Source organism: Pseudonaja textilis, chromosome 9, assembly GCF_049901715.1.
Source record: "Pseudonaja textilis isolate UNSWEBS1 chromosome 9, rPseTex1.2, whole genome shotgun sequence".
Taxonomy (NCBI): Eukaryota; Metazoa; Chordata; class Lepidosauria; order Squamata; family Elapidae; genus Pseudonaja; species Pseudonaja textilis.
In genome coordinates this window covers 1,621,646-1,642,367 of record NC_141998.1, presented here as the reverse complement: position 1 = coordinate 1,642,367, position 20,722 = coordinate 1,621,646, and the positions used below count along the sequence as shown (strand labels likewise).

The following is a 20,722-nucleotide window of genomic DNA, read 5'->3' as shown; positions in this document are numbered from 1 at the left end:
TGCCAACGTGGCCCGTGACTGTTGCCCGCATCATTCGAACATTTGAACCTCCCTCTCTTTCCATCCAGCCTCAGCTGAAACAAACACAGGATTCTCCTCTTGACCCGGGAGAGGTGAAATTGCCTTCCCTGAGAGGCCTCAATCGCTTGGGCCCCCTCCTGTTGGGTATTTCGTAGGATCGAAAAACTGGAAGGAGCTTGCAGGTCATCTAGTCCAACCCCCTGTCCAGGGCAGGAGGCTTTATTCCCACCTGGACAAATGTCTGCCCAATGTCGTCTTATAAACCTCCAGGGAATAGAATAGAATGGAATGGAATGGAATAGAATAGAATAGAATAGAATAGAATAGAATAGAATAGAATAGAATAGAATAGAATAAGAAAAGTAGAGTAGAGTAGAGTAGAATAGAGTGCATGATAGAATAGGATAAAATAGGATATATTGGGATGGAAGGGGAGGGCAGGGGACGGAAGAGAGAAGAGAAGAGAAGAGAAGAGAAGAGAAGAGAAGAGAAGAGAAGAGAAGAGAAGAGAAGAGAAGAGAAGAGAGACAAGGGGATGGGATGGGATGGGATAGGATAGGATAGGATAGGATAGGATAGGATAGGATAGGATAGGATAGGATAGAATAGAATAGAATAGAATAGAAGAGTAGAGTAGAGTAGAGTAGAGTAGAGTAGAGTAGAGAGTATGATAGAATAGCATAAGATAGGATAGATTGGGGTGGAAGGGGAGGGCAGGGGATAGAAGAGAAGAGAGAAGAGAAGAAGAGAGAATGGGATGGATTGGAATGGGACAGGACAGGACAGGATAGGATAGGATAGGATAGGATAGAAGGGACCTTTGAGGTCTTTTAGTCCAGCCCCCTGCTCAAGCAGGAGAACCTATACCACATCAGGTAAGTGATTGTCCAGTCTCTGCTTCAAAACCTCCAGTGATGGAGTAACCTACAACCTCTGGTGGCCAGCAGTTCCACCGGTTAATTGTCCTCACTGCTAGGAAGTGTCTCCTTCATTCCAGGTTGCTTCTCCCTTGGATTAGTTTCCATCCGTTGCTTCTCGTCCTGCCTTCAGGTGCTTTGGAGAAGAGCTTGGCTCCTCTTTGGGGCAAATGCCAAGCACCTGAATTTTGATCAGGCGAGGCTGCAACTGTCCTAAGCATGAAAACTGGTCCGGAGCCACTTTTTTCGGTGCCCCTGTAACTTCGAACAGCTCAGGTTTACGAATTGTACCTGTTGTTGGAACCGTTTTCCCAGACTGATCCCTATTGATAGTCCTGGCATATACCAAAGGTATAAAAAAAAATATGCCGACGGAAAACTGCCCACACCTGCTCCCTTTCGTACCGACTAATTTCCAGAGGCTCTTCAAGGATCTCCCCACATGGAGCACGTTGCAGTAGTCCCTCCAAGTGATGACAAGGCCGCAGTGACCACGAGCAAGGCCTCCCGGTCCAGGAAGGGGCACAACTGGCACAGGATGTGAAGCTGTATACGTCGGCTCTCCTGAATTAGCTGGGCAGTTGGCTTTTGTTGAGAGGCTCCACGGAGAAAGGAAAGCACGCTTCATGGATGGCTTACCCGCTTCCCTTGGGATCTCCAGCTTTCAAAGCTGGGCGGTTTAGTTTAGTTTATTGTCGTTGCACCTAACCAAACACCCTCTTCGGTGCACACCATGACCATGACCGTAAAAATAAACACAAACACACATCCTTCACCCTCCACACATTGGGCCTATCGGTCCTTGTTTTTATTATTGTCCTGTACCGTCTGCCGGATGGTAATAGTTCCAAAAACGAAAAAGGGTTCCCAGGATGAGACGGATCTTTGAGAATGTTTTGAACTTTCTTAAGGCAGCAGTTGTTTTGTGTCAAAATGTTTGATTGCTTCCCAGAGGATCCCTGGTTTGTTTGCATGGGCCGGCATGTGGCATTCGCTGGCACCTCGCACCGCAGAGTTTAGCTGGATCCAATTCCCACCCTCCCAGCCCCCTCTCAGTCCTTCACAGCGAGCAGCTCATGTCCTTCACAACTCGGCGCAGATGGCGGTGGCCCACGGCGTGTCATTTCCTTAATGCCTTACTTAACCATCGTGTGCACGGTGTGTAGGGTGCCAGTTGTGAGACGGTGGTGGAGGTAAGCTCCCCTTGAATCAACCTCGGTTGAGGGTGACGGGGAAAAGAGAGGGGTCCTCCTGCACAAGACCCTCGAGATAACATGGTTATTTCCCCCTCCGTTCTTCTCACTCCTTCAAGATTCAAGAGGAGTGTGGAGGGGCGGGGGAGGGAAGGAAAATGTCCATAGTCCTTAACTCAGAAGAACACGGAGTCCCTCGCTTGGCAACGGGAAACGGTCCAGGGTTATAGTGTCTGGGGCAGAGGGCATGTGAAAAGGAAGCACGTGACCAGCAACGACACGCATATTTATTAACACGCCTGTTTGCTGGCAGCCCACTGTGGTTGCAGCAGAGAGACGCTGTGTGCAGGATCAAGCCTCTACCCACCCAGCCCTTCCCAGGGGTCACAGCTGTGGCTCCCAAAGGACTGGAGCTGTCCCTGAACCCACTGGCCAGAGCTCCGTTCTTCCCTCCTCCACCTCTTCCTCCCTCTCCTCCTCCCCCCCTTCTTCTCCTCCTCCTCCTCCTCCTCCCCTCTTCTTCTTCTTTTTCTTTTTCTTCTACTTCTCCTCCTCTCCTCCTCCTCCTCCTCCCCTTCTTCTTCATCTTCTCCTCCTCCTCCTTCACCTCCTCCCCTTCTTCTTCTTGTTCTCCTCCTCCTCCTCCCTCCTCCTCCTTCCCCCTTCTTCTCCTCTTCTTCATCTTCATCTTCTCCTCCTCCTTCACCTCCTCCCCTCTTCTTCTTCTTGTTCTCCTCCTCCTTCCTCTTCTTCCTTCCCCCTTCTCCTCCTCCTCTCCTCCTCCTCCCCCCTCTTCTTCATCTTCTCCTCCTCCTTCACCTCCTCCCCTCTTCTTCTTCTTGTTCTCCTCCTCCTTCCTCTTCTTCCTTCCCCCTTCTCCTCCTCCTCTCCTCCTCCTCCCCCCTCTTCTTCATCTCCTCCTCCTCCTTCACCTCCTCCCTCTCTTCTTCTTGTTCTCCTCCTCCTCCCCCTCCTCCTTCCCCCTTCTCCTCCTCTTCTTCTTCATCTCCTCCTCCTCCTCCTCCTTCACCTCCTCCTCCTCTCTTCTTCTTCTTGTTCTTCCTCCTCCTCCCTCTTCCTCCTTCCCCCCCCCTTCTCCTCCTCTTTTTCTTCTTCTCCTCGTCCTCCTCCTCGCTTGCTTTTTAATTTCTCTCTTTGTCTCGTCTTGTCGTCTCCATGTCGTTTCCTTGGCCTGCCCGTTCCCACACTAATGGGTGGGCTGATAGAAACCCTCCAAGGGCGGTGGGACGGGGGGTGGGTAGGGAAGAGAAGGACATCACAAACAGGGGTTTATCAAGTCAGCACAACCACCAAGTGGGTGTTGGCCCCGCTTGATAGAAAACATGCTTGCAAGTTGGTTTCTAGCTCATCCTGCTGGCAGCCAACCGAGAACTTGTGGACAGCTGCTGCTTCAGACAACGTGAGCCGAGTCAGGCCGTCTCCGTGGTCCCATCTGCTGAAGGAAAGTCTTTTGCGTTGCTGTCCTCATTGACAATTGGACTTTTTGGCCACTCTGGGCTGCCATCTCCTGTACGTCATGATTCTGGGTGTTCTGGAGATAAAGTCCATTAAAGCATGTTATTTTCAGGACCCAGAAAGGGTCCTTTCTTTCTTTCTTTCTTTCTTTCTTTCTTTCTTTCTTTCTTTCTTTCTTTCTTTCTTTCTTTCTTTCTTTCTTTCTTTCTTTCTTTCTTTCTTTCTTTCCCTATGAAACACCCTTCCTCCTAAGATTAGACTGTCCGCAATCTTGCTGGCTTTGCAGAAAAACTCTAAAGACCTGAATATGCTCCACATGTGAAGGTTGGGGGTTATCTGAGCCCCTGGGTTGTGTTTTTAGTTTATTCAACGGTGGTGGTTTTTTTTCTTTCTAGTGGTAACTATGTCTATGGAGATTCTCAGTCCTCTAGATCACAGTTGTCCCAAAGGTGCTTTTTTTTTCCCCAAGAGAAAACTGGACTTTCTGGTTTTTCTTTGCTTCTCATCCAAGAAGCTTCTTTAGCTCTAAATAACCTAGATATAGCTGTAGATAACCTAGATACCTAAGAGCTGAAAAAGAAAATAATGCCTTAGTAAGACCACACCGAGAGTCCTGCATCCAGTTTTGGTCACCATACTATAAAACAGACGTTGAGACTCTAGAAAGGATGCAGAGAAGAGCAACCAGGATGATGAGGGGACTGGAGGCTGAAACATACGAGGAACGGTTGCAGGAATTGGGTATGGCTAGTCTAAGGAAGAGAAGGACCAGGGGAGACAGGAGAGCAGTCTTCCAACATCTCAGCAGCTGCCCCAGAGAAGAGGGAGTCAAGCTATACTCCAAGGCACCTGAAGGCAGGACAAGAAGCCATGGATGGAAACTGTTCAAGGAGAGAAACAACCTAGAACTAGGGAGAAATTTCCTGACAGTTAGAACAATTAACCAGTGGAACAACTGGCCTCCAGAAGTTGTAAATGCTCCAACTCTGGAAGTTTTTAAGAAGAGATTAGACAACCATTTGTCTGGTGGTGTAGGGTTTCCTGCCTAGGCAAGGGGGGTTGGACTAGAAGACCTCCCAGGTCCCTTCTAACTCTGTTATTCTATTCTGTTCTATTCTATTCTAGTTCTAGTTCTATTCTATATTACTCTCCTCTCCTCTTCTCTCCTCCTCTCCTCTCCTCTCCTCTTCTCTTCTCTTCTCTTCCATATTTCTCTTCTCTTCTCTTCTCTTCCATATTTCTCTTCTCTTCTCTTCTCTTCTCTTCTCTTCTCTTCTCTTCTCTTCTCTTCTCTTCTCTTCTCTTCTCTTCCATATTTCTCTTCTCTCCTCTCCTCTCCTCTCCTCTCCTCTCCTCTTCTCTTCTCTTCCATATTTCTCTTCTCTTCTCTTCTCTTCTCTTCTCTTCTCTTCTCTTCTCTTCTCTTCTCTTCTCTTCCCTTCCCTTCCATTCCATTCCATTCCATTCCATTCCATTCCATTCCATTCTTGGCTGGCCCAGGAATTGCTTGCAGAAACCTAAATCAAAATTGCCCCAAAGGAGCAGAGGGCATGAGCTTAAAAACCGAAACCACAAAAGGAACACAAAGTTATAACTTTCTATAAGAATGGGAGAGATAACCTAGAGCCGAAGAGGAAACAAGGCGCTAGGGGAGTTGGACAATTTCTAAGACGCATCAACGGACCAAGCCCAAAACAAGATCAGCACTGGGGTTATCTGGAGGCTGTTTCATATTGTCTCATGAGAGACATCATTGTCGCATTCATCACAACGTGGCGCATAAATAATCCAAATCTCCAAGTCAAGGAGTTTCCGAGACACGAACTTCTTCGCCAAGGTCAATGGGAAGTGCCATTGTAATGTCATTTTTATCGGCGAGGGCTTCTGTCTGAAGGTTTGCCTAGAGTTGAAAGATAAGAAAGCGAACTTGTTCCAAAGTTGAGCCTGGCTTCCAGAATTCAAAAGGTCCAGAGAGGATAAGAGAAGCATTTGTCTGATCCTAACCTTGAAACAAAAACAGGGAGCCCTTTTTGGCTTCGGTTGTTTCGAGTTCTTTGTCCCATTTCAATATGCTGACAAAAAAAAACAACCCAACCTATTTAATTCAGAAAGTGCTCTAGCTGTGACTAACAAATGTCTCTTTGGCCTTTTATCTCTCATTCCTGGTTGTTTTCTTATTCACCAATAATTACTTTAAACGGTACATCTGTTGTCATGACAACAGATTAAAAATCCTTTGTAAAAGTTCTAAAAGTAAGAGCGGCGTCCTCCCCCCTTCCAATACAGGTAGGTACCTATCTACCTTCCCCCTCCCTCACTGTAATCTCATCAGGTGCTTCCTCTTTACCAAGAGATTAATATCCCCAATCCTGATTTCTGGGTTTTATTACGAGGAAGGAACAGCATCTCGGATCAGTTTGGACTTTTCTGGATCCTCATTTTTACAAATCCCTTAAATTTGTTTCCCCCCCCCCTCCATTTCTCATTCTATCCTAAAAGTGATTCGTGCAATACTTTAGGAAATATTTTTTCCCCAAAACACGTGCATTTTTACTTGCGATATTGCTGACGGCACTGTATATTTTAGAAACTTAGTCTCCTAAACACTGTGCATTTCTGTTCCATATTCCCTTTCTCACGTTTTTCTTTTTTTTAAAGTAGGAAATGCATTGCAGCATTTAGAGCAACTTGCAGCCTTAGCTGGGGTTTGCCCGTGGATTTGAAAAGGCAAAATTATAAATCCACAATCAAATCCAAACTGAAGGGGATGTGCCTGAAATGCAATGTAAAGTAAATATAATAGATAACAGAGTAAAAGGCAAAGAGATTGGGCAGAAGGACCCGTGTCTGCGATATCGTCTATCCACGCAACTGGGTAAATCAACCGTCTGCAACTTATGCATATTATGTCATTAACAGCACTTGCACCATGAGCTTGTAGAGCACCTGAGAGTGTTGTGCTTTGCACTAGGTGCCTAGCTATGCTAGCATCATTTAGATTTTCTTTGGAAACATAACTACTCATATAATATCTTGGGATTTTATAGATTTGTGTGTGTGTGTGTGTGTGTGTGGATAGATAGGTAGATAGATAGATAGATAGATGATAGATAGATAGATAGATAGATAGATAGATAGATAGATAGAAGATAGATAGATAGATAGATAGATAGATAGATAGATAGATAGATAGATAGATAGATAGATAGATAGATAGATAGATAGATAGATAGATAGATAGATAGATAGATAGATAGATGATAGATAGATAATAGAAATAGATAGAGAGATAGATAGATAGATAGATAGATAGATAGATAGATAGACAGATAGATAGATGATAGATAGATAGATAGATAGATAGATAGATAGATAGATAGAAGATAGATAGATGATAGATAGATAGATAGATAGATAGATAGATAGATAGATAGATAGATAGATAGATAGATAGATAGATAGATAGATGATAGATAGATAGATAGATAGATAGATAGATAGATAGATAGATAGATAGATAGATAGATAGATAGATAGATAGATAGATGATAGATAGATAGATAGATAGAAGATAGATAGATAGATAGATAGATAGATGATAGATAGATAGATAATAGATAGATAGATAGATAGATAGATAGATAGAGATAGATAGATAGATAGATAGATAGATAGATAGATAGATGATAGATAGATAGATAGATAGATAGATAGATAGATAGATAGATAGATAGATAGATAGATAGATAAATAGATAGATAGAAGATAGATAGATAGATGATAGATAGATAGATAGATAGATAGATAGATAGATAGAAGATAGATAGATAGATAGATAGATAGATAGATAGATAGATAGATAGTAGATAGATAGATAGATAGATAGATAGATAGATAGATAGATAGAAGATAGATAGATAGATAGAAGATAGATAGATAGATGATAGATAGATAGATAGATAGATAGATAGATAGATGATAGATAGATAGATAGATAGATAGATAGATAGATAGTAGATAGATAGATAGATAGATAGATAGATAGATAGATAGAAGATAGATAGATAGATAGAAGATAGATAGATAGATGATAGATAGATAGATAGATAGATAGATAGATAGATAGATAGAAGATAGATAGATAGATAGATAGATAGATAGATAGATAGAAGATAGATAGATAGATAGATAGATAGATAGATAGATAGATAGAAGATAGATAGACAGATGTTGTAAGCTGCCCACAATCACCTTGTAGAGTGATGGGTGGCAAATAAATTTAATAAAAATAAATATATCTTCCTTCCTTTCTTCCTATCTCCTCCCTCCCTCCTCCTTCCTTCCTTCCTCCCTCCCTTCTTTCTTTTTTCCTCCCTTCCTTCCACCCTTCCCTCCCCTCCTTTTTCTCCCTCCTCCTTCCTTGCTTCCTTCTCTCCCCCTTTCCCCTTCCTTCCTTCCTCCCTCCCCCTTCTTTCTTATTTCCTCCCTTCCTTCCTCCATCCCCCTGCCTTCCTCCCTCCCTCCCTCCCTCCCTCTTTTCCTTCCCCCTTCCCCCACCCATATTCCTTCCTCCGTCCCTCCCTTCTATGCCTTTCATACATGTTGGACCACAACTCCCACACTGTGGGTAGTGCAGGCTAAGAGTTCAACAGGTCTAGGGCATATCTGGCTGTGGAATGCTAAGTCACTTAATCTTCTTCATTCTTCTTTTTAACGAGCAGCGAGAGATAAGGGAAAGTCACTGGAAAAATGAAGCGGACGCTATTTTTCTTCTGACAAAGGCTGGGCCGAGAGGCAAGAATGCGATCGTGAAGCTTCCAAGGTCAAGCAGAAGCAATCGTATAATTAGCAACGCCGGCTGACGTTCCATTTAATCTGGGGACCAAATCTCCCTCCCGAGAAAGATGGCTTCTTTTTATGCTACCTTGTTCTCGGCAGGGATATGCCAGGGGCGTCTCAAAAGGGGCGTTTTCTTACAACTTCACTACTTCTGGGGAGAACTTACACCTTGGGTCGTTAAGATTTGTGTCTTTATTCCTCTGTGTTTTCACTTAGGAACAAGTTCTTTGGAAGACAGTGAAACCTGCTAGCAAATAAATCTCTGCAGAGCACGGGCTGATGTTCATCCTACCTGGCCACTTACACCCAACTATGGCCTGAAGCAGGGGTGGGATTCCATTTTTTTAAACAACCGGTTCTGTGGGTGTGGCTAGGTGGGCGTGACCATGTAACTAGGTGGGCGTGGATTCTTATTTTTTTGGCAGAACCCCCGCCATATTTTTTGAGGCCTCCCAGGACTCGGGGAAGCCCCCTGAGTGAAGCAGTAAAACAGCGAGGGGATCCCACCACAGCTGATCATCGGGAGGAAAATACCTGAAGGACTGACTGAGCGGGGAGGGGAGGGGAGGGGAGGATGGAGAGGGGCAGGTGTTGAGGTTCACCAGCAGCAGGTGGGGACCTCTGAGGTCTCTGAGAGCGAGGACTCCGATGAGGGACCTGCGTGTTATGCGGGGATGGAGCCCCGACCATCAGGGAGTGGAGTGCTACCTTCGGCGATTTGTGGAGGCTAGCAGCAGTGAGGAAGAGGACCCCGAGGAGCCTGTGCCCAGTGTGCGTGAGCGCAGGGCTGCTCGAAGGAAAGAGCAGCTGCAGCAGCCCGGGCGACTTGGGGGTAAGGCTGCAAGGTGATGGGCCCTCCCTTAAGAGATAAAAGCCAGCTGAGAAACTGGAGTTCTTCGCAGGAAGCAAAGAAGTTTTTGCACTCAAGTCTTGTGGACGTTTGGAATCTCTTAGTTTGTGTTTGGAAACTCTTTGTGTTTGAAATAGTTCTTGGCCACTTTATCTGGTGTTCTTGGCAGCTTTGCACAACCTTGGCAAGGCTCCTTCTTATCAGAGACAATTAGTTTGAAACAGCCTTTTAACCGGGAAGGAACGGAATTCATAAAGAATCATTAAAAGGTTTTGCTGTTACCTCCGTTTGGTCTTCGTTTCCATGGAACAAGTTTTGGGTCAGAATAGTAGGGCCAGCCAGGGACACGATTTGCCGGTTCTCCAAACTGCACAGAATCATAACAACCGGTTCTATAGAACCAGTCCAAACCAGTAGAATCCCACCCCTTGTTTGAAGGCTTCCAGAATTCTTAAGGAGTCTAGGTGGGAATTATGAAAACACAAATCCAGTGAGATTCCTCCTTTTATGTCAACTTATTTCTTCATTAATGGGAGTCTTTGTAAGAGTCGTCCAAGAAACCAAAAGTAACTTCCGGTTGGAAGTGACCTTGGAGGCTTCTGATCCAATCCCTTACTCCAGAAGGAGACCCTAGACCATTCTGGACAAAGGACGGTCCAATCTCTTCTTAAAATCCTCCAGTGTTGGAGCATTCACAACTTCTGGAGGAAAGACCTTCCCCTGATTAATTGGAACTGTTCTGTCAGAAAAATGTCTCCCTAATTCTAGATTGTTCTTCTTCTTGATAAGTTTCCACCCATGGCTTCTTGTCCTGCCCTCAGGTGCTTTGGAGAATAGCTTGACTCCTCCTTCTTTGTGGCAGCCCCTGAGAGATTGGAAGGCTGCTTTCCTGTCCTTCTTTTCATTAAGCTACGCATTCCTGTCCTTTCTGAGAAAACGAGACTACACGGCGTGTTCTTGAGAGCCTGTTTTCCCCAAAGCAACCTCATGTATTAGGCTGCTTGGGGTTATAAAAGGCCTCCCAGTGTCCACCGTGCATGCCCAGGAGAATTGAGGTTGGGCTCACATTTGTAAATGAGAATGATGGACAGGTGCCAAGATTGCATGCCTAACCAGCAATAAAAACGTATTTATTTGCCTGAAGGTTTCCATCTGCTGATATGTTTGCGGTTGGGTTAGCCATCCTCTTTCCCAATCTGAATTTATGGATGAATGGTTTAGTCTGGTTTGTGCTTGTTTCTTTTACCTTCCCACGGTGCTCAGAAAATCCTCTCTTGCTATTCTCCGTTTTTGACCAGGAGTTGGTTTAAAATAAATCAATAAATAACATGAAATTCTCTGCAAATTCGCATTCCTGGGGCTACTGGAAGGAAGTCATTGCAATGAACGGGATGGAAAGCAATTAAAGAGACATGCTTGCTGATGTCTAAACTTAAATTTTGAAATTTAAAACTATGGGATCTCCTGCTTGAGCAGGGAGCTGGACTAGAAGACCTTGCAAGGTCCCTTCCAACCCATTCTTGGGGATTGTTGGGGGCAAAAGGCTGACTCTGTAAACTGCTTAGAGAGGGCTGTGAAGTGGTATATAAGACTCAAGCGACACCCACCAAGCCTTCCTTCCTTCCTTCCTTCCTTCCTTCCTTCCTTCCTTCCTTCCTTCCTTCCTTCCTTCCTTCCTTCCTTCCTTCCTTCCTTCCTTCCTTTTCCTTCTTTTTCTCCTTGTTGCCACAATGGTTAGAAGGCACTATTGCAGACTAATTCTGCCCATTGCCAGGAGTTCAATCCTGACTGGTTCAAAGTTGACTCAGCCTTCCATCCTTCCAAGGTGGGTCAAATGAGGACCCAGATTGTTGGGGGCAAGAGGCTGACTCTATAAACTGCTTAGCGAGGGCTGGAAAGCACTGTGAAGTGGGATATGGGTCTAAGCGTTATTGCTATTGCCCTTCCTTCCTTCCTTCCTTCCTTCCTTCCTTCCTTCCTTCCTTCCTTCCTTCCTTCCTTCCTTCCCTCCCTCCCTCCCTCCCTCCCTCCCTCCCAATGGTTAGAATGCAGTATTGCAGGCCAATTCTGCCCACAGCCGGCATGTTGGTGCCGTGGTTAGAATGTACTATTGCAAGCTAATTCTGCCCACTGCCAGCAGTTCGATCCTGACCGGCTCAAGGTTGACTCAGCCTTCCATCCTTCCGAGATCAGTAAAATGAGGACCCAGACTGTTTGGGGGCAAGAGGCTGACCCTGTAAACTGCTTAGAGAGGGCTGTAAAAGCACTGTGAAGCAGGATATCAGTCTAAGCACTACTGCTATGTTGACATTCTGTTATTCTGTCTTATAAATCAGGGAAGCGGTATGCATTTATTTTTGCAAAATGAGAACTTAAGAAACTTTGTCCGATGATTTCACCCAAATCAGCTTTTAGGAGGCTCAAGATTTCCCCTAGAGGGAGAATTCTATGCATGTCCTTCTGTCCCTACATTTCTTGCCAATAAGCCAAAGATCTCTGTCCAACTGACGAACCCAACCTAAACAAGCACGATAGAGACAATCCGATGTCCTCATGCAAAACTTTATTTGGCCCATCGTTTTGGCACATATTTAGCCAAACCAGATCTAGCTATTTCCTGTGCGAACCCGTATAGTTAAAGTTCAGGTTCTCCCTCCCTCCAACTAAGCCACATTGTCTAATGGAGATTCCTGGTACTGTTATGAGAAAGTCTTTCGAACTCCGGGAATCACCTGCCGAAGCGTCCTTGGTTCCCACACTGGCATCTTGATTTCTGGATATGTTTTCTATCTCTCCCTTCCCTCCCTGTACAGGTACAGGATAGGTGGTGCCTTGCTCAATAGTAGTAACTGTGAGAGGGATCTTGGAGTCCTAGCGGACGACCATTTAAATGTGAGTCAGCATTGCAGCTGACAAAAAAGCCAACACAGTTCTAGGCTGCAAAAACACACTTGGAATATTTGCATCCAGTTTTGGTCGCCACGATGCAAAAAAGGATCTTGAGACTCTAGAGCAGAGAAGAGCAACAAAGAGGATTGGGGGACTGGAGGCTAAAACATGTAAAGAACGGTTGCTGGAATTGGGTATGTCTAGTCTAATGAAAAGAAGGACTAGGGAAGACATGATAGCAGCGTTCCAATATCTCAGGGGCTGCCCCAAAAAAGAGGGAGTCTCTTCTCTTCTCTTCTCTTCTCTTCTCTTCTCTTCTCTTCTCTTCTCTTCTCTTCTCTTCTCTTCTCTTCTCTTCTCTTCTCTTCTCTTCTCTTCTCTATAATTCCTATTCTATTCTATTCTATTCTATTCCATTTTCCTCTCCTCTCCTCTCCTCTTCTCTCCTCTATAATTCCTATTCCTATTCTTCTATTCTATTCTGTTCTGTTCTGTTCTGTTCTATTCTATTCCATTCTCCTCTCCTCTCCTCTTCTCTCCTCTATAATTCCTATTCCTATTCTTCTATTCTATTCTATTCTATTCTATTCTATTCCATTTTCCTCTCCTCTCCTCTCCTCTCCTCTATAATTTCTATTCTATTCCATTCTCTTCTCTTCTCTTCTCTTCTCTTCTCTTCTCTTCTCTTCTCTTCTCTTCTCTCTCTTCTCTTCTCTTCTCTTCTCTATAATTCCCATTCCTATTATATTCTATTCCATTCCATTCCATTCCATTCTATTCTATTCTATTCTATTCTATATTCTATTCTATTCCACCCCTTAGTTCGTTGGCACGCGAAGAAGCCATAATAGTTGCAACAGCAAAAGGGCCTTTGAAGCTTGATAGCTTCTCCAGTTTGCTGACCCAGGGAGAGGTGACGGACTCACTCGGGATGAATTACAAAGGCAGTTATTACATTAGTAGCCCTGGAGTGGACCAGAGTGGAGGATGTGGGGAGGTGATAAGGGCTTGCTGCACAGACTTCCATTAGCAGCATTGAAAGAGTGGCAGGGAATGTCAGTTATAATAAGGGGAAATTGTTAGTCTGAAAGCCTTGGCCAGGTCAGCGTGAGAGGGGTGTTAGCCGTGCGAAGTTTTGGGCTGAAACTCACAGGGTGACTTGATCAAATCCTCTTCGAAGTTTCAGCTTCGCAGTTTGATGGACATCTGTGCATGGACTCCTGTATTCTTCACCTACAGAATAGAATAGAATAGAACAGAATAGAACAGAGCAGAACAGAGTAGAACAGAACAGAACAGAACAGAATAGAATAGAATAGGACAGGACAGGACAGGACAGGACAGGATAGGATAGGATAGAATAGAGTAGAACAGAATAGAACAGAACAAAACAGAACAGAACAGATTAGAATAGAATAGAACAGAGTAGAACAGAACAGAACAGAACAGAACAGAATAGAATAGAATAGAATAGAACAGAACAAAACAGAACAGAACAGAACAGAATAGAAATAGAAATAGAATAGAATAGAATAGAATAGAATAGAATAGAATAGAATAGAATAGTAAATAAATAATAACAACCAGTTGCCTTGCTCCCAAATATATCCGCTCTCACTCTCTGTCGAACGGTTACTGTCTCAAGTACAACATACGGTTGTGACTGAAATGGTGACATTTCTGGAGTGTGGAGGTTGATGTGATTAAGGTCACTGTCTGAATACATTATTGCTCATCCTGATTTAATGCTTTCCTACGGGTGCTAATCGTATCCTTTAAACTAAGCATCCCCAAATTTCAGTCTTAAGGTCAGCTTGAAAAAAAAAAGAATTGCAGATGGTGGATTCCAAAGCCCTTTCCCGTTTTTTTGTTAACACTTCAAAAGCAACGCAAATAAACAAACATGATACAATAAAAAAGGGAAGCCAACAGAGGTAAGAGTTTAAACTAGCTAAAACAAGTAAACAATGTTCAATTGTGTAAAAAGGATGTTTTAGAACCGATGTCCCAGAAGGTTGCTACAACTTGGTAGCTCGGAGTGTATCCCGTGTTTGAAAATCTTTAAAAAGCATGAGAAGATAATTTTATTTTTGACTTGCACTTGAGGATTCAGCTTGGACCTCCTTCTGGAGGAAAGGTCTTTTTAAAAAAAAAAAAAAAAACCAAGAAATTGGCACCTCTTCAAGAATTAACTGTAAGAATAATTCATAGATGGTTCTCCACTTCTGTAAAGTAGCAACACGGCTCTTCCTAGAGGGTTTCTTCAATTCGTCCAGGCAAATTCTCCTGTTTGGTAGCTAAACCCCTTTAGTTCTTCACTGGGGTTGACAGGTTTTGAGGAAAACGGAAAAAGTCAACATTTCTCTTGAATTATTCATGCCAAGGTAGCTCTCTGTTCCATTTTCCCATTATGTAGAAAATGGTGCAGCCCCCAAATCCATTCTGTTATTAGCTACCATGAAGAGGAAAACCTGTGCAATTACAAAATGACAACATTGACAGCTGTTGCAAAAGTGGCAACTAAAAACTTAGCTGGTAACCAAACAGGATCAGCTCTGAGCAGGTCACGCTCTTTGGAATATCAAGGGATTATTTTCCTTGCAAATCGACCATTCTCCGTTGCCTTTTCACTCAACTGGAGGTCACAACGCACCATCCATAATTAAAGCTTTGGAGGAGGCAGCGGGGGAGGTATAATGTGGGGGGGGGGGCTTCGCCAGGCCCTTATAAAAAGTGGAAATCCATCAAAAATGGCTCAGTCCAAATTCTCGCTGAACAGTAAACACGGTTTTGGATGGGGAGGCAGAAATGGTGCCCAATGAAGCCTCCGCGAGTTTCACGTCTTTTTAATGCTTGGCCTAAATTAATATTCCTCTCTTGGGGAATTGGCTCTGTGTGTGAGAGAGAGAGGGGGGGAGGGAGGGGGAGGGAGAGAGGGAGGGAGGAGAGAGAAAGAGACAGATGGAGAGGGAGAGAGATGGAATGCGAGAGAGATGGAGAGAGGAAGGGGGAGGGAGAGAGAGAAGAGAGGGAGAGAGAGAGAGGGAGGGAGAGAGAGGGAAAGAGAGAGAGATGGAGAGTGAGAGAGATGGAGAGATGGAGGGAGGGAGGAGAGAGAAAGACAGAGAGAGGGAGAGAGGAAAGAGAGAGAAAGAGATAGAGATGGAGAGAGAGAGAGGGAGGGAGGAGGGAGGGAGGAGAGAGGGAGGAAGGAGAGACAAAGAGAGAGAGGGAGGGAGGAAGGAGGGAGGAGAGAGAAGGGGAGGGAGAAGAGAGAGAGAGAGACAGAAGGAGAGAGAGAGAGAGAACTTTAGTTTTCTTAGATTGTCTCAGCTCCCTTTTGCAGACTTTCTTGGAAATCAAATTGCAATGAATGATTTTGCTGTCCACTGTTCATCCCAGCAGGTGGGACTCAGAGCTCCAATGTACCTTGAGGCTATTGGCCCCTTCGTGGCAGACTTGAGACCTGTGGGAAAAAACTTTATCCAACTTATTTCTTTGTTTATTCATCACTGCAATTTAGCATAGAGATCCACCTCAAAGACACGACACTGCATGGCTCGCAAACAAGGAGAGGCCATATTAAAAACGATATCACAAAATAGCAAAGCAATGCAACCCTTCAGGAATAATAAAATCCACGTCACAGCCTGATGGTTTTTACAGTGTCCTTCAGGAGGTCTTCTAACCCAACCCCCCCTGGCCAAGCAGAAGTCCCTGTGCCATTCTGACAAAGGGCAGTTCAGTCTCTTCTTGAAATCCTCCAGTGACGGACCTGCCACAACTTCTGGAGTCAAGTTGTTCCACTGGTTAATTGTTCTAACCGCCAGGAAGTTTCTCCTTAGTTCTAGGTTGCTTCCCTCCTGGATTAGTTTCCCTCCATGGCTTCTTGTCTTACCCTCGGGTGCTTTGGAGAATAGCTTGACCCCCTGGTCGCTCAGGAAGGTCTTCAAATAGTGGAAGAGTCCAAAAATACTGGAAGTTGTGAGGGCTCCATCATTGGAAGGTTTTAGGAAGAAGCTGGACAACCATTTGCCCAGAATGGTATAGGGCAGTGATGACAAACCTTTTCAGCACTGAGCGTTCAAACTGGGAAGCAGGCACGTGGGCACATGTGTGCGTGTGCCAGAGTGCCAGAATCCCAAAGACCGGCTGGCCTGCATAGGTGTGCACAGACAGGCCACCTACATGCCACCTCTTGCATGCGTGCCATAAGTCCGGCGTCATGATGCCTTCCTTTCAGGTTTCCTGCAAGGCAGGTGACAAAACCTACCTTTGTCCCTGCACCACCTGTCCTGCTCCCTTGTTTGTCTGAGCCCATCACTCACGTCCTGTGCGGCCTTGTCCCTGTCGCTTTGCTACCTGTGACACCCACCTTACGCCTCTTTGAACGAAAACACCCAGCCAACCTGCTGCATTTTTCATGCCTTTCCTTTTTATCAGATGACGAAAGGGCCTCTCGCCGAAAGAGAGACAGGGATGCTGCGCGTCGATTGCTGTCAATTTTAATTCTTCTTCGGGTGGGCGTCGGATCTATTGCTCGCTTGTGTTTTTCTGATTGGTTGGTCCAATAAAAAACCAGATGCTGGCAAAACATTGGAAAAAAAATAGAGGAGCATGTTTCTTTCGATCGATAGAGTACAGCTTCGACTGAATCATGAAGATAGCTGCAAAGTTATCTTTATAGGAAGGAACATTAATGAACGGTGCCAACAATATAAGGTTCAAAAGATTAACTCTGCCTGTTCAGATGGATTTTCCAGTTGTTAGAAGAAATTACAGGCCTAATCCTGTAAGGAAGGCAGGAAGGAAACATTCTGGTGTTGCTTACAGAAACTGCTTCTCTGTTAACCCTTATTACATTCTTGGCAGGACTAGACTTCCTGTCTCAGGAACTTCTCTGGAGGTTTTTTTCCCCTCCTTTGCTGGTACTTTGCTTGTGTGGAGTGACCAATCAAAGTTACAACTGAACTTTGAACTGAAAAAAGTGACTTATGACCATTTTTCAGCCTTACGACTGTTGCAGCATCCCCACAGTCATGAGAGGCCAGGAGAGGAGATGCGTGCCTCGATGTGAGTGATGTTGAGTTGGCCACGCCCAGCCGATAACATGACCACCAAGCCACGCCCAACACCTAAGCCACACCCACAGAACCGGTTGTTGAAAATTTGAATCCCACCCCTGAGCGGGTGCACTGAATTATGGGTGGTGGCACTTGTGAAGCCCCGCAAGGTCCCTTCCAATCCGTTATCCTGTTATTTTTCAACATAAGACAAAGCTTCCAAAGCAACCCGAAAAAAAAAGAGAGAAAGAGGAAAACAACAGTCTTGATATATTTGGAATTTAGGACCTTTAATCCGAAGAGCCTCTCATCCTTCAGCACTGGCCCAGTGCAATCCACATGCAAGATTTTTGCAGACGGTTGATGCCAAACGCCTCTAGGATGAAAAGCTGAGAAAACAGTTATTGTCTTACCGGTGGGGAAAACATATATGACTCATGCAGTTTTCTTTGCATTAACAGTTCGGAAGATTGGAAATAAATTTGCTTCACAAAATGTGGTGATGGTAGATATCACAGAGACTGACTTGCCTTAATGGCTGGCATGCCCAATTTCATCCCAGGCGTTTATTTTTATTTTATTTTATTATCTTTCTTCATTTGGCATTGGATGGGATATGACTGCTTTTAACTGCGTGCTACCGATTGTTTTCACTGCAGATCTAAAAAACTTTATTTCCCTCTTTTGCAATTTAAGGGTAGTCACAGGGGTGGGTGGGTAAAAAGTTCCTAAATATTTCAAGGTACTGTACGTAATTGTCTGGGAAATCTGATTTTATATTAGCACCTACATTGGAGGTCATGGAGATATATTGGATGTTGACACCCAATCATTCGGAGAACTCCAGAACCATGAAGGTGAAACGTGCATGCATGGGAGAGAGAAAAAAATAGATATATACTATACAGTTAAGGATTTAAGAGAAAATGTCAGATAAAAAGAAGAGGCTTGAAATACAAAATGTTTTGAACAAATATAGAATTGACAAGTGGCATTCTGGGAGTTGAAGTTGTACAAAGTTAGGACCCACCCATCTCCTGGAAGAGTGAATTATTTTGGGAAATATTTAAAAAGCCAGAATATTATATTTCCCTAAAGGAGAAACATGTTTTTAAAGGCAGAAAGCAGCCCCCAAGTCTTTCTTAATAGCCCCAGCAGGGCTGGGTAAGTCTATCTACAAGACAAAAGACCTTCAGCTGATGGGAATAAGACGTGATTATCTAGTGGCAGAGCTCACTACACTGCACAATCTCCTAAGGACATTGTATCACTCGGCAAACTTCAACCAAACTTGATTCGGACAAACAGGACCCCTACATGGCCGCATGGGAGTCTGACAACAATCAATAGAATAGAATGTTCTTGCACAGGAACAGGAAGCTCAAGTGCAAAGCCCACGAGAAGGTATAAAAGCCACCCAGTCTCAATTCCATGTGTTCAGCTGCACCAGAGAACCATGGGCTTGGTGGTTCTGCTTCGTCATAAACCATCTTTCCAATCAGCCTCCATGTTTCCAGTGTCTTTCTCAAGGCTTGGAACAGAACCAGGTGGATATTTCTTCCAACCAAGTCCACATGTCTTAAAGTTGTCAAAAACACCGCTTTAATCTGGGACACACAATTCATATTAAAAACAAGTTTAGCGGAAAATGCATGAAGCACGTTCCCTTGCAAACAGGCAGAGCAGCCTCCTTTCTTACAGCTTTATCCGTTCTCTTCCTTTTAGGTCCTTCCTGGCTGGTGGAAAATAAGCTATGAGCTTCAGACAAGCTGTGAACCTGGGCGAGCTGCGCCCCTTACATGCTTATTAATTTGCTGTCCTCATCTATATACAAAGCGTGCGAGAGCATACGTGGCAAAAGTGGAGCCCTTCCTCACGCTCACCGCAGATAGAGTTCATTGCCTTGGGCTACAGGTAATTCCTGACTTATGATCATCACTGAGCCCCAAATTTGCTCAGCAAGGCAGTTAAGTTTTTCTGCCCATTTCGTGACCTTTGCCGGAGGTGAATTCCACGCCTCTTGGAACTGCTGAGGTTGGAAAACGCTGTATTGCTAATATTCTCCTTGTGCAAAGGTTGGGGAGGTTTGAAATCCCTTTTTGCAGAAAGTGTGTAAAGGCTGGGTGTTCTTAGAAACGTGGTTTCCGACCCACGAAAGGTGACTGTTGCCAGAATGGCAGTCGCAAAAAAAACAGGTCCCACATGAAGGTTCAATTAAGTGGATTTATTGGTAAAAGCTAGTTATGAATGAATGAATGAATGAATTTTTTATTGGCCAAGACTGCAAAATCTCCAGTCAGAGGTGATATTTGCCTGTTCTCCTAACTACTCAAAATTTCTGCTACTGGTTCTCCAGGACTGGTCAGAACCTGCTGAATACCTACCTCTGATACAGACCATCAATCTGGTCGTGTTACTTCCTTTGTAAATTAGGCTACATACAAACCTAGGAAGGAAGATGGATTAGGCTGATATTTTGTTTTCCTGCCTAACTTTTCTAAACCCGCAGCTGATAGTTGGGAGCGGGTTCTCTGCATGCGTTAAGCCAATTATGTTGCTTAATTATGATCCGCTGGGTAAATCACCAAGCCACAAACGGTGGGCCTAACCGCATGAAAAACCCAAAACAAATAAACCTCCGTTTGACTTAGCTCCTAGTGTGAGTTGAGTAATACATCTTTGTTCTGTTTGGGAAGGCTGACCTATTCAGGTGAATTCTATTATGATGTCTTTCTTTAGTTCGGTTAATTTTCTGGCGCTTGGCTCTGCCTACAGATTAGCTTATTGCTAACATCATAAACCTTCGGCGCTGTTTGTCCCCATCAGAGGGTTACAACTTCAGTGTGCCTCAGAGTATCTCAGGAGAAAATAACTCTTTCCTGTTTTTCTTAATCCTGCTTAATTATTCCTTTTTAAAGATAAAGGTTCTCCTCACATATCTGTGCTAGTTGTTTCTGGGTCTAGGGCAGGGGTGTCCAACCTTGGCAACTTTAAGACTTGTGGACTTCAACTTTGCTGGCTGAGGAATTCTGGGAGTTGAAGTCCACAAGTCTTAAAGTTGCCAAGGTTGGACACCCCTGGTCTAGGGGATGGTGCTCATCTCTGTTACAAAGCCAAAGAAGAGCCAGCGCTTGTCCGAAGACGTCTCCGTGGTCCTGTGGCCGGCATGATGAAACACCTTCAAAGGCGCACGGAACGCTGTTACCTTCCCACCAAAATGGTCCCTATTTTTCTACTTGCATTTTTTACACGTTTTTGAACTGCTAGAAGCTGGGACAAGTCACGGGAGCTCACTCCGTTTCACGGCGCTAGGGATTCGAACCGCCGAACTGCCAACCTTTCTGATCGACAAGCTCAGCGTCTGAGCCAAAAGGTCAGTTGTGAGGAAGGATGGTTCCTTTGTACAGGATTGCTTTAAACTAGGCTTCAGCGTGAAGGTGGGTGGACTTCAACTCCCAGATTTCCCCAGCCAGC

The 20,722-nt window shown here is 44.5% G+C and overlaps 1 protein-coding gene across 1 annotated transcript in view; it reads left to right on the top strand.

The window, feature by feature from the left end:
* The first annotated feature begins 2,010 nt into the window (after nucleotides 1-2,010).
* The window catches only part of GPAT2 (glycerol-3-phosphate acyltransferase 2, mitochondrial), a 107,001-nt gene continuing 88,289 nt past the window's right edge, over nucleotides 2,011-20,722 (top strand). Inside the window, 1 exon segment of the mRNA XM_087938815.1 lies at nucleotides 2,011-2,131. The gene's annotated coding sequence lies outside the window, so the exon portion shown is untranslated.